The sequence below is a fragment of the Pongo pygmaeus genome, chromosome 11 (assembly GCF_028885625.2).
Source record: "Pongo pygmaeus isolate AG05252 chromosome 11, NHGRI_mPonPyg2-v2.0_pri, whole genome shotgun sequence".
NCBI classification, from domain to species: domain Eukaryota; kingdom Metazoa; phylum Chordata; class Mammalia; order Primates; family Hominidae; genus Pongo; species Pongo pygmaeus.
Genome location: NC_072384.2, coordinates 51,721,955 through 51,734,718, shown reverse-complemented (window position 1 = coordinate 51,734,718; position 12,764 = coordinate 51,721,955).

The window sequence follows — 12,764 nt, the reverse complement described above, 5'->3', positions numbered from 1 at the left end:
CAGTGTTTTGTGGTGATGGGCATTCCAGCTTCTATTAAAACAGATAATGCCCCAGGCTATACTAGCCAAGCTCTAGCTACATTTTTATCTATGTGGAATATTAAACATATTACTGGTATCCCATACAATTCTCAAGGACAAGCCACAGTGGAAAGAATGAATCTCTCCCTAAAACAGCAGTTGCAAAAGTAGAAAGTGGGAGACAAAGAATATGGAACACCACAGATGCAACTGAATCTAGTATTATTAACTTTAAATTTTTTGAGCCTGCCCAAAGCCAGATGTCATCAGCAGCTGAACAGCATCTACAGAAACCAGCTGCAAAGACAGAAGCAGAACAACTGATTTGGTGGAGAGATCCGATAACAAAAATTTGGGAAATAGGTAAAATAATAACTTGGGGTAGAGGTTACACTTGTGTTTCTCCAGGCCAAAATCAACAGCCAATTTGGATACCATCGAGACACCTGAAACCTTATCATGAGCCAGATGCTGAGGAAGAGATTCTGGGAGGATCCCGAGGACCCCTCAGTTGCAGCCATGTCGAGACTGACGCTGAGGAGGACCCCAACTGTCATGAGCAACACCTGTCGAACACAGCCACCCACCTGGGGACAGATCAAGAAGCTGTCACAGATGGTGGAAGAAAACCTGAGGAAAGCGGGACAACCAGTCACAACGAGTAATTTAATGGTAGCTATGATAGTGGTTATCACCACTGCCATTGAGTATTCCTTCAACAAGGGCTGACACAGAGAACAATTATACTTACTGGGCATATTTATCAATCTTGGCTGGTAATAATGCCTGGATGCAATCACTCTATGACACAGTTACACATGCTTTCTGATCTCGGTATTTACCATAATAAATCTGCTCCTATAATTGAGGCATACCACCCTCAAAAACCTATTTGTAAACAAAACTGAACCTGGCCAGAAAAAATGAATGTACTTGTTTAGGAAGATTGCATTGCAGAACAGGCAGAGGTGCTGCACAACGATTCCTATGGAATCACTATTAATTGGTCCCCTAAGGGGATATTTAGCTTAAATTGCACCTCTCAGTCTGCATGCCACAGCCACACTATGTTCAGATGATCTGAACAAAATGGTCAGATGGTAGATATAATAAGAAGTACGTCAGAAGTTCCTTTCATCTGGAACCATGGCGGTATAGTGGCACCTCAACCTCAAATGATATGGCCCTCTCTAGGAGCTTAACATAAGGATTTAAAATTAAAAGAACAAATATTTAAAGCATCCCAGGCACACCTGACCTTAATGCCAGGAACTGGAGTGCTTAAAGGAGCTGAAAATGGATAAAAACACTTGGAAGCTCTGGATTTCAATGATAGTTATGCTTTTAATCTGTGTTGTTTGTCTTTGCATGTCTGCAGATGTGGATCCTGACTCCTGCGAGAAGTAGCTCACCGTGACAAAGCTGCCTTTGTGTTTATCAATTTGCAAATCAAAGAAGGGGGACATATTGGGAGCAGGCCCCCCAAAATCTGGCCCTATACTGGCCCCAAAACTGGCCATAAACAAAATCTCTGCAGCACTGTGACATGTTCATGATGGCCAAAATGACCACACTGGAAGGTTGTGGGTTTACTGGAATGAGGGCAAGGAACACATGGCCCACCCAGGACGGAAAATGCTTAAAGGCACTCTTAAGCCACAAACAATAGCATGAGCGATCTGTGCCTTAAGGACATGCTCCTGCTGCAGTTAACTAGCCCAAACTATTCCTTTAATTTGGCCCATCCCTTCGTTTCCCATAAGGGATACTTTTAGTTAATTTAATATCTATAGAAACAATGCTAATGACTGGTTTGCTGTTAATAAATACGTGGGTAAATCTCTGTTCGGGGCTCTCAGCTCTGAAGGCTGTGAGACCCCTAATTTACCTCTTCACAGCTCTATATTTCTGTGTGTGTGTCTTTAATTCCTCTAGCACTGCTGAGTTAGGGTCTCCCCGACTGAGCTGGTCTCAGCAGTCCCACAGCCTGACATCTGCAAGCTGGAGACCCAGGAAAGCCAGTGTTATGGTTCCAGTCCAAGTCCAAAGCCTGAGAACTAGTGGAGCCAGTGCTGAAAGCCCCAGTCTGAGTCTGAATGCCCAAGAACTGTGGAAGCTGTTGGCGAACATCCTGGTCCCAGTCCAAAGGCCCAAGAACCAAGAGTGCTAATGTCCAGAGACTGAAAAGTTGGATATCCCAGCTTGGGCAGAGAGAGTGAATTCACCATTCTTCTCCCTTTTTGTTGTTCTGTTCAGGCCCTCAATGGATGTGGTGGTGCTCACTCACTTTGGTGAGGGCAGGTCTTTACTCAGTCTACTGATTCAAATGCTCATCTCTCCCAGAAACACTCCCACAGACACACCCAGAAATAATGTTTTACCAGCTATCTGGGCATCCCTTAGCCCATTCAAGTTGACACATAAAATTAGCCATCATAGCTAGTGAGAAAAAGCTTTTCTTAAGGTTTTTTAAAATCTGCACCTATTGGCATTTCTGTGTTACTGGCTTCTCCAGCATCCAATCTGGAATATATAAAGCAATTTGTAAAACCCCAGGAAACTCACTGCCACATCAGAGCCAAGGTCTTTAGGCAGTCTGTCTTCTTCCCACCTTTCAGAGTCTTTTCATGTTTGTTTTACATGCATTGTTCAGGGAGGTTTGCTGAACAAAAATGGGAAGAATAAGGAAAAAAATGCCTACTCTATCTCTTCAGACTAGAATGGCTTTTTAGGAAATTGTCAAGCTTCTTTCCAAAGTGGTGACTATACATTCCAGTAGCATATGGGACTTTCACTTACTCCAGAGCCTCACAACATTTGGTATCATCAGCTTTTTAATTATGGACATTCTAAAATTTGTGTAGTTGTTCCTCATTGTGGTGTTAACTCACATTACCCCCATGAAAAATTATGTTGGGCATCTTTTCATGGGCTTATTTACCATCCATATATATCACTTGGTGAAGTTTTTATTCAATCTTTTAGCCATTTAAAAAATTGAGTTTTTTTGTTAATAAAATAGTTTTGGCCAGACACGGTGGCTCATGCCTGTAATCCCACTTTGGGAAGCCAAGGCAGGAGGATCACTTGAACCCAGGAGTTTGAGACCAGCCTGAGCAATGTGGCAAGACCCCATCACTATAAAAAAATTAAAAATTAGCCAGCATGGTGGTGCATGCCTGTTGTCTCACTTGCTCAGAAGGCTGAGGCAGGAAGATCACTTGAGCACAGGAGGTTGAAGCTGCAGTGAGCTGTGATTGCACCACTGCACTCCAGCCTGGGTGACAGAGCAAGATCGTCTCTGAAAATATAGTTCTGAGAGCTTTTTTTTTTACATTCTGGATTCAAGTCTTTTTTTTAAACTTGTGATTTGCAAATATTTTTTACCAGTCTATGGCTTGTCTTTTCACTCTCTCGAGCGTCTTTTAAAAAGCAGAATTTTTTAATTTTGGTAAAATCTAATTTATTTTTTCCTTTATGAATCATGCTTTAGATCACAGTTTGCCTAACTCAAGATTACAAACATTTTCTGTGTATTTCTCTAAAAATTTTATAGTTTTAAGTTTTACCTCTGGGCCTATTATCCATTTTGGATTAATTTTCATATATGGTATAAAGTATGAATTAAAATTCATTGTTTTGCATATGGATGTTCAGCTGTTCCAGTACCATTTGTTGAAAAGACTTTTGTTTTCTTAAATATGCCTTTCCATCTTTGTCAAAAGTCAACTGACCACACATATAAATATCAGTCTATTTCTAAACTCTATATTCTGTTCTATTGATTTATTAAAAATATCTTTATGTCAATACTGCATTGTCTTGATTGCTGTAGCTTTACAATAAATCTTACCATCAGGTATTGCAAGTCCTTCAACTTTGTTCCCTTTTTTCAAAGATTTTTCGGTTGGTTTATTTGGGCTATTATTGGTCCTTTGCATTTCCTTTCTTCAATTTTTGCTTTTATTTAATTAAACCATTTTGTTACTTTATTGTGGTAAGAACACAGTGTGAGATATACCCTCAGAACTAAGTTTTAAATGTATTGTTGACTGTAGATACAATACTATATAGATCTCTAAGCCTTATTCTTTTGCTTAATCTATTATTTTGCATTATGCCTAATGATTAGTAACTCCTCATTTCTCCCTCTCCTCAGCCCCTAACAACCACCATTCTATTCTTTGATGCTATGAATTTGACTATTTTAGATAGCTCATATAAGTGGAAATATGCAGTATTTGTCTTTCTTTGACTGAGTTAGTTATTTCATTTAATATGTCCTCAAGGTTCACTGATGTTATCACAAATTGCAGAATTTCCTTCACTTTTTAAGGCTGAATAGTATGCCATTGTATGTATATAGCACATTATATTTTTCTTTCTTTTTTGGAGACAGGATCTCACTCTGTTATACAGGCTGGAGTGCCGTGGCACAATTACAGCTCACCGCAGCCTCCATCTAATGGGCTCAAACAATCCTCCCACCTCAGCCCCTGCAAGTAGCGGGGACTACAGGCTTATGCCATCACACCCAACTGATTTTTGTATTTTTTGTAGAGATGGGGTTTCACCATGTTGCCCAGGCTGATCTCAAACTCCTTGGCTCAAGTGATCTGCCTGCCTTGGCCTCCCAAAGTGCTGGGATTACAGGTGAGAGCCACTGCACCCAGCCTATAACACATTATCTTCATCCATGTATCTGTCAGTGAATATTTAGGTTGTGTCCATATTTTGGATATTGTGGATAGTGCTGCAATAAATATGAATGCATTTTTCTCTGGTGTTTGGCTGCAATAAAGCATATATCTTCAAGACCCTCATTTCAATTGTTTTGGATTAATACCCAGAAGTGGGGTTACTGGATGATATAGCAGTTCTATTTTTTAATTTTTTGAGGAATCTACATACTGTTTTCTACAGGGGCTGCATCATTTTGCATTCCCACCAACAATGTGCAATAGTTCTAATTTCTCCACATCCTTGCCAGCACTTATAGTCTTTTATTTGTTTGTTTGTTTATTTATTTATTTATAGAGACGGGGTCTCACTATGTTGCCCAGGCTGTTCTCAAACTCCTGAGCTCAAGTGACCCTCAACTTTGGCTTCCCAAAGTGGAGGATTACAGGTTTGATACCATGTCTGGCAGTTGTTTTTTTTGTTTTTGTTTTTGTTTTTCAGAATAGCCATCTTGATAAGCGTGAGTTAATATCTCATTGTGGTTTTGACTTGCATTTCCCTGATGACTTGTGACCTTGAGCATTTTTTCATATACCTGTTGGCCATTTGTATGTCTTCTTTGGATAAGTGTCTGTTCAAGTCTTTAGCCCATTTTTAAAATCAGATGATTTATTTTTTTACTACTCAGTTGCATGGGTTCTTTACATATTTTAGAGATAAACTCCTTATCAGATATATGGTTAGCAAATATTTTCTCTCATTCTGAAGGTTGCCTTTTCACTATGTTGATAGTTTCTTTGCTGCACAAAAACTTCATAGTTTGATTTAGTCCTATTTGTTTACTTTTGCTTTTGTTGTCTGTGCTTTGGTATTGTTTCTATGAAATCATTGCCAAGACCAATGTCTTGAAGCTTTTCTGCTATTCTTCCATTTTTTTCTAGTAGTTTTGCAGTTTCAAGTCTACGTTTATATCTTTCATCCATTTTCAGTAGATTTTTGTGCATGGAGTAAGAGTCCAATTTCATTCTTTTGCATGTGAACACCCAGTTTTTAAAACAACATTCATTGAATAGACTATTCTTTCTCCATTGTGTGTTCTTGGCACCCTCATTGAAAACCAGTTTACTGTATATGTGGGTTTATTTGGGGGCTCTCTTTTCTGTCCCATCGGTCTATATGTTTGTCTTTATGCCAGTACCATACTGTTGTGATGATAATACATTTGTAATATATTTTGAAATCAGGAAGTCTGATGCCTCCAGTTTTATTTTTCCTCAAAATTGATTTGGCTGTTTATGGTCTTTTGTGGTTCCATATGAATTATAAATCTTTTTTTCTAATTTTGTAAAGAATGCTGTTGGGATTTTAACAGGAACTTCACTGAATCTGTAGATCACTTCGCATAGTATGAACATTTTAACAATATTGTCTTCCAAGCCATAAACACAGGATGTCTTTTGTTTTGTTTATGTTTTCCTTAATGTCTTTAATTAGTGTTTCATAGTTTTCATATACAAATCTTTCAATTTCTTAGTTGAGTTTATTCATTAATATTTTATTCTTTTTGGTGCTTTATATATGAGGTTGTTTTCCTAATTTCCTTTTCAGATAGTTTGTTGTTAGTGTATTAAAGTGCATCTGATTTTTCTATGTTGATTTTGTATCGGGCAACTTTACTTAATTAGGTTATTGGTTCTAATCATTTTTGTTTATGGGGTCTTGGGGTTTTCTCTCCTTCTTTTTCTCTATGTATATAAAATATTATGTAGTCTGCAAGCAGGGAAAATTTTACTTCTTTCTTTCCAATTTGGATGCCTTTTATTTCTTTTTCTTGTCTGATTGCTCTGGCTAGGACTTCAAGGACTATGTTGAAAAGAACTAGGCCAAGCGCAGTGGCTCGTGCCTGTAATCCCAGCACTTTGGGAGGCTGAGGCGGGTGGATCACCTGAGGTCAGGAGTTCAAGACCAGCTTGGCCAACAAGGTGAAACCCTGTGTCTACTAAAAATACTAAAATTAGCCAGGCATGGCAGTGCTATTTGGGGGTCTGAGGCAGGAGAATTGCTTGACTCTGGGAGGCAGAGGTTGCAGTGAGCCAAGATTGTGCCATTGCATTCCAGCCTGGGCAACAGAGCAAGACTCCATCTCAATAAAAAAAATAAATTAATTAAAAAAAAGAAAGGAAAAAGAAAAGAACTAGGCCAACTGCAGTGGCTCATGCCTAAAATCCCAGCACTTTGGGAGGCTGAGGAGGGCAGATGGCTTGAGCCCAGAAGTTCAAGACCAGCTGGGGCAACATGGTGAAACCTTGCCTCTACAAAAAATACAAAAATTAGCCGGATGTGGTGGCATGCACCTGTAGTCCCAGCTACTCAGGAGGCTGTGGTGGGAAAACTGCTTGAGCCTGGGAGTCAGAGGTTACAGTGAGCCATGATTGTGCCACTGCACTCCAGCCTGAGTGATACCCTGTCTCAAAAAAAAGAAAAAGAAAAAGAAAGAAAAGAAGTGATAAGAACAGACATCCTTGTTTTGTTCTTGATCTTAGAGGAAAAGATTTTAGCTTTCACCATTGAGATAATCTTAGCTGTGGGCTTTTAATATATGGCCTTCATTATGTTCAGATACTTTCCTTCTATTCCTAGTTTGTTAAGAGTTTTGATCATGAAAGAGTGCTTAATTTTGTCAAATGATCTTTGTGCATCTATTAAGATACAAATGAAATTTTTACCCTTTACTCTCTTCATGTGGTATATCACTGTATTAGTCTATTTTCACTCATGCTTCTGATAAAGACATACCCGAGACTGGGCAATTTACAAAAGAAAGAGGTTTAATGGACTCACAGTTCTACGTGGCTGGAGAGGCCTCACATTATGGCAGAAGGCAAAAGACACATCTCACATAGCGGCAGACAAGAGAAAAGAATGAGGGCCAAGCGAAAGGGGTTTCCCCTTATAAAACCATCAGATCTCATGAGACTTATTCACTACTGTGAGAACAGTATGGGGGAAACTGCCCCCATGATTCAGTTATCTCTCACTGGGTGTTCTCACAACATGAGGGAATTATGGGAGCTACAATTCAAGATGAGATTTGGGTGGGGACATAGCCAAACATATCAATCACATTAAGTTATTTTTGTGTGTTAAACCATCCTTTCGTCCCAGGGATAAATCCCACTTGGTCATGGCATATGATACCTTGAATGTACTGTTGGAGTTGGTTTGCTATTTTGCTGAAAATTTTTGCATTTCTATTTATCAAGGATATTGGCCTGTAGTTTCCCTGTATTGTCTTGTCTGGCTTTAGTATCAGGCTTTGCTTCATGGCCTCATGAAACAAGTTTTAAAGCGTTTCCTCTTACTCAATATTTTGTAAGAATTTAAGAAGGATTGCCATTAATGCTTCGTTAAATATTTGGTATTTAAATATTTGGTATCAGTTAAGCCATCTGTTCTCTCTCTCTCCATATATATATATATATATGTATATACACTTATATATATAAGAATATATATGAGTATATATATGTATATACACTTATATATATATAAGAATATATATATATGTGAGTATATACATATATATATAAGAATATATATATTCTTTAAATATTTGGTATCAGTTAAGTCATCTGTTCCTGGTTGGGGGAGGTTTTTAATTATTGATTCAATTTTCATACTAGTTATATGTCTGTTCAGATTTTCTGTGTCTTTTTATGTCTTCTAGTCTTTCTCTATCCTTCTATATCTTCTAGTTTTAGTAGGTTATATGTTTCCAGAAATTTGTCTGTTTCCTCTAGGTTATTCAGTTTGTTGGTATACAATTGTTCATAGTAGTCTCTTACGATCCTTTTTATTTCTGTGGTATCGATTGTAATGTCTACTCTTTCATTTCTGATTCACTTGAGTCTCCTCTCCTTTTTTCTTAATTGGTCTAGCTAAGGGTTTGTCAATTTTGTTTATCTTTTCAAAAACCAACTCAGTGGTTTTGTAGATTTTTTTGGTTTTTGTTTTTCCAATTTTCAATTCTGGCCAGGCACAGTGGCTCACACTTGTAACCCCAACACTTTGGGAGGGCAAGGCAGGCAGATCACCTAAGGTCAGGAGTTTGAGACCAGTCTGGCCAACATGGTGAAACCCCATCTCTACTAAAAATACAAAAATTAGCCAGGCATGGTGATGCGTGGCTGTAATCCCAGCTACTTGGGAGGCTGAGGCAGGAGAATTGCTTGAACCTGCAAGCTGGAGGTTGTAGTGAGTGAGATGGCACCATTGCACTCCAGCCTGGGTGACAGAGCAAGGCTCTGTCTCAAAAAAAAAAAAAAATTCAATTATGTTTAATTATGCCCTAATCTTTGCTATTTTCTTCTTTCTGCTAACTTTGGGCTTGGTTTGTTCATTTTCTAACTCCTTGAGGTGTAAAAATAGGTTTTTTATTTGACATCTTTATTTGAGATCTTTCTTCTTTTTAATGTAGGCATTTATCACAATAAACTTTGCTCTTAGTATTGCTTTCACTGTATCCCATAAGTTTTGGTATGTTGTGTTTTCATTTTCACTTATCTTAAGGTATTTTCTAATTTCCTTTTGGATTTCTTCTTTGACCCTGTGGTTATTTAAGAGTGTATTGTTTAATATCCACATATTAGTAAATTTTTCAGTTTTCCTCCTGTTACTGATTTCTAGTTTCATACTATTGTGGTCACAAAAGATATTTGATATCTCAGTCTTCCTAAGTTTGTGAAGACATTTTTTTGTGACCTAATGTGATCTTTCCTGGAGGAAATTCCATGTGCACTTGAGAAGAATGTATATTCTGTTGCTGTTGGATGGAATGTTCTATATATGTCTGTTAGGCCCCTTTGGTCTATAATGTTGTTCAAGTTCTCTGTTTCCTTAATGATCTTCTATCTGGATGTCCTATCCATTACTGTAAATAAAGTATTAAGGTCTCCTACTATTATTAATATGTTGTCTATCCTTTCAGTTCTGTCAATATTTGCTTCACATATTTAGGTACTCTGATGTTGGGTGTACATTTATTTATTTATTTGTTTATTTATTTATTTTGAGACAGAGTCTCACTCTGTCGCCCAGGCTGGAGTGCAGTGGTGCGATCTCGGCTCACTGCAAGCTCCGCCTCCTGGGTTCACACCATTCTCCTGCCTCAGTCCCCCATGTAGCTGGGACTACAGGCGCCTGCCACTATGCCCGGCTAATTTTTTAAAATATTTTTAGTAGAGACGGGTTTTCACCATGTTAGCCAGGATGGTCTCAATCTCCTGACTTTGTGATCCACCTGCCTTGGCCTCTCAAAGTGCTGGGATTATAGGCATAAGCCACCACGCCTGGCCAGGTGTACATGTATTTATATTATTTATATCTTGCTGGTGGACTGATCCTTTTATCATTATATAATGTCCTTCTTTGTCTCTTGTGACAGAATTTGATTTAGCCTATTTTGTCTAAGTATAGCCACCTGCTCTCTATTTGTTACAATTTACATGGAATATCTTTTTCTGTCCCTTCACTTTACTTTCTGCTTATATGTATCCTGAAATCCAACGTGAGTTCCTTGTAGATAGCATAGTTGGGTAATTTTTTAAAAATCCATTCAGCCACTTTATGTCTTTTGATTGGAAAGTTATTCCATTGACATTTAAAGTAGTCATTGACAGGGAAAGATTTACTATTGTCATTTGGTTAATTGTTTCCTGTTAGTCCTGTAGTTTTTTTTTTTTTTGTCTGTCTTTTCCTCTTTTGCTGTCACCCTTTTGTGTTTTGTCGATTTTTTGTATCGATATGCTTTCATTCCTTTCTCTTTTTCTCTTGTGTTACTTTTATAGATATGTTTTTGGGGATTAACTTGGGATTTACATAAAATATCTTACAGTTATAACAGTCTAATTTAAGCTGATAACAACTTAAGTTGAATTGCACACAAAAATTTTAACTTCTCCCCGCTGCCCTCAGTACCTTGTGTTACTGTTGTCTGCATTTCCTTTAGAATTTTATTTTATTTTTAAAGACATGCTCTCACTCTGTTACCCAGGCTGGAGTGCGGTGGCAAGATCATTGCTCACCGCAGCCTCTAACTTCTGGGCTCAGTGATCCTCTTGCCTCAGCCTGCTGAGTGGCAAGGACTACAGGCATGAGCCACCATGCCTCGCTAATTTTTTAAAAAATTTGTTTATTTGAGGGGCTGGGTCTTGTCCAGGCTGGTCTCGTTCTCCCAGGCTCAAACAATCCTCTGCCTCGGCCTCCCAAAGTGCTGGGGTTATAGATGTGACCCACAATGTCCAGCCTCCTTTAGAATTTTGGAATTGACTTGTCAACTTCTATAAAAACTGCTGCTGAGATTTTTGATTGAGATTGCTTTGAATCTATAGGTCAAATTCAGGAGAATTAATGTCTTTTCAATATTGACTTTTGATCCATGAGCATGGTATATCTCTCCATTTATTTTTTTTCTTTAATTTATCTTACAACATTCTGTAATTTGCAGATTTATTCTTATGCATTTTATATTTTTGATGCTATTGTAAGTGATATCATTTTCATTTATTTCCATTTGCGATTTTCTTTTCTTTTTCTTTTTCTTTTTTTTTTTTTTTTTTTTTTTTTTTGAGATGGAGTCTCGCTCTGTCACCCAGGCTAGAGTGCAGTGGCATGATCTGGGCTCATTGCAAGCTCTGCCTCCTGGGTTCACGCCATTCTCCTGCCTCAGCCTCCCTAGTAGCTGGGACTACAGGCACGTGCCACCATGCCTGGCTAATTTTTTGTATTTTTAGTAGAGACACGGTTTCTCCATGTTAGCCAGGATGGTCTCGATCTCCTGACCTTGTTATCTGCCCGCCTTGGCCTCCCAAAGTGCTGGGATTACAGGCATGAGCCACTATGCCTGGTCCCCATTTCTGATTTTCAATGCTAGTGTATAGAAGCATAATTTTTATGTACTGATCTCACATGCTACAATCTTTATTGCTTATTTTATACATATTAAGATGATCATATTGTTTTTCTTTCATCTGTTGTTATGGTCAATAACATTGATTGAATTTGAATGTTAAATATACCCTGCATTCATAATAATAGACAATAATTATCATTTCTCTATGGTAGATTTCTGAAGTGTGTTTTTTCAGAACATTAGCTCTGTGACATGTTAATGGATATATGCAAACAGAGCAAATAAAATTAGTTTGGCAAATAGTAGGTTAATTAAGTTTCTTTACTTCAGGACTTCTAAGAGGCTTGAATATCCTGGAGTGAATTGCAAATCTACACATAAATTTCCACATACTTATTTGACTATGGACTTATCTTTTCTTAGATTATTCCTCAAGGCTAAAGTTTCCATGGAACACGTTCTGGGAAATGCAATGTTATATTAGGTAGATAACATATGTTTAATCTTCTGGTTAAACTGTGAACTTGTCAATAGAAGCCATCCTATTGAAATCATAACATCTAGTACCTGCCTGGCATCCTTTTATTTATTCATTCTTTTTTATTTCAATAAATATTATTTGACCCCTTTGTATACTGGATTTCATATGTGGGGAGAGAGAGATGAAAGGTATTTTTTTCTGCTCTTAAGGAGCTTAAATTCTAAAAGAGTCTTCAATAAACATTAATCGAAGCAATGTAAAAATGAAAGAACATCCAGTCATTTCACTATCAACATAATTGTAAGCTACATAGCACTCTATGGGGAAAATAAAAAGATATTAATAATTCTTAAGTGAAACTCAATTGCCTATGAGTTTCTCCAAAACAAAGACCACCTTCCCCAACGTATCCCCTACACTAGCAGAGTTTGACACTTAGTAAGTGGCCAATAAATACATATGGAATCTAACCGAATTAATGATACAGGAGTCCTTATTCTCCCCACCAAGTTCCTGAGAAACTTCAGCCAAATAATTGACATAAAAGGTCAGTATTCTTTGTACAAAACATGTATTCAGTGTTGTGCTGTTGGGAGGATCGAGCACCCTTGGGAAAGATAATTACTAATATCTTGGACTGTGCTTTCTATCCAATACGGTAGTCAATACCCA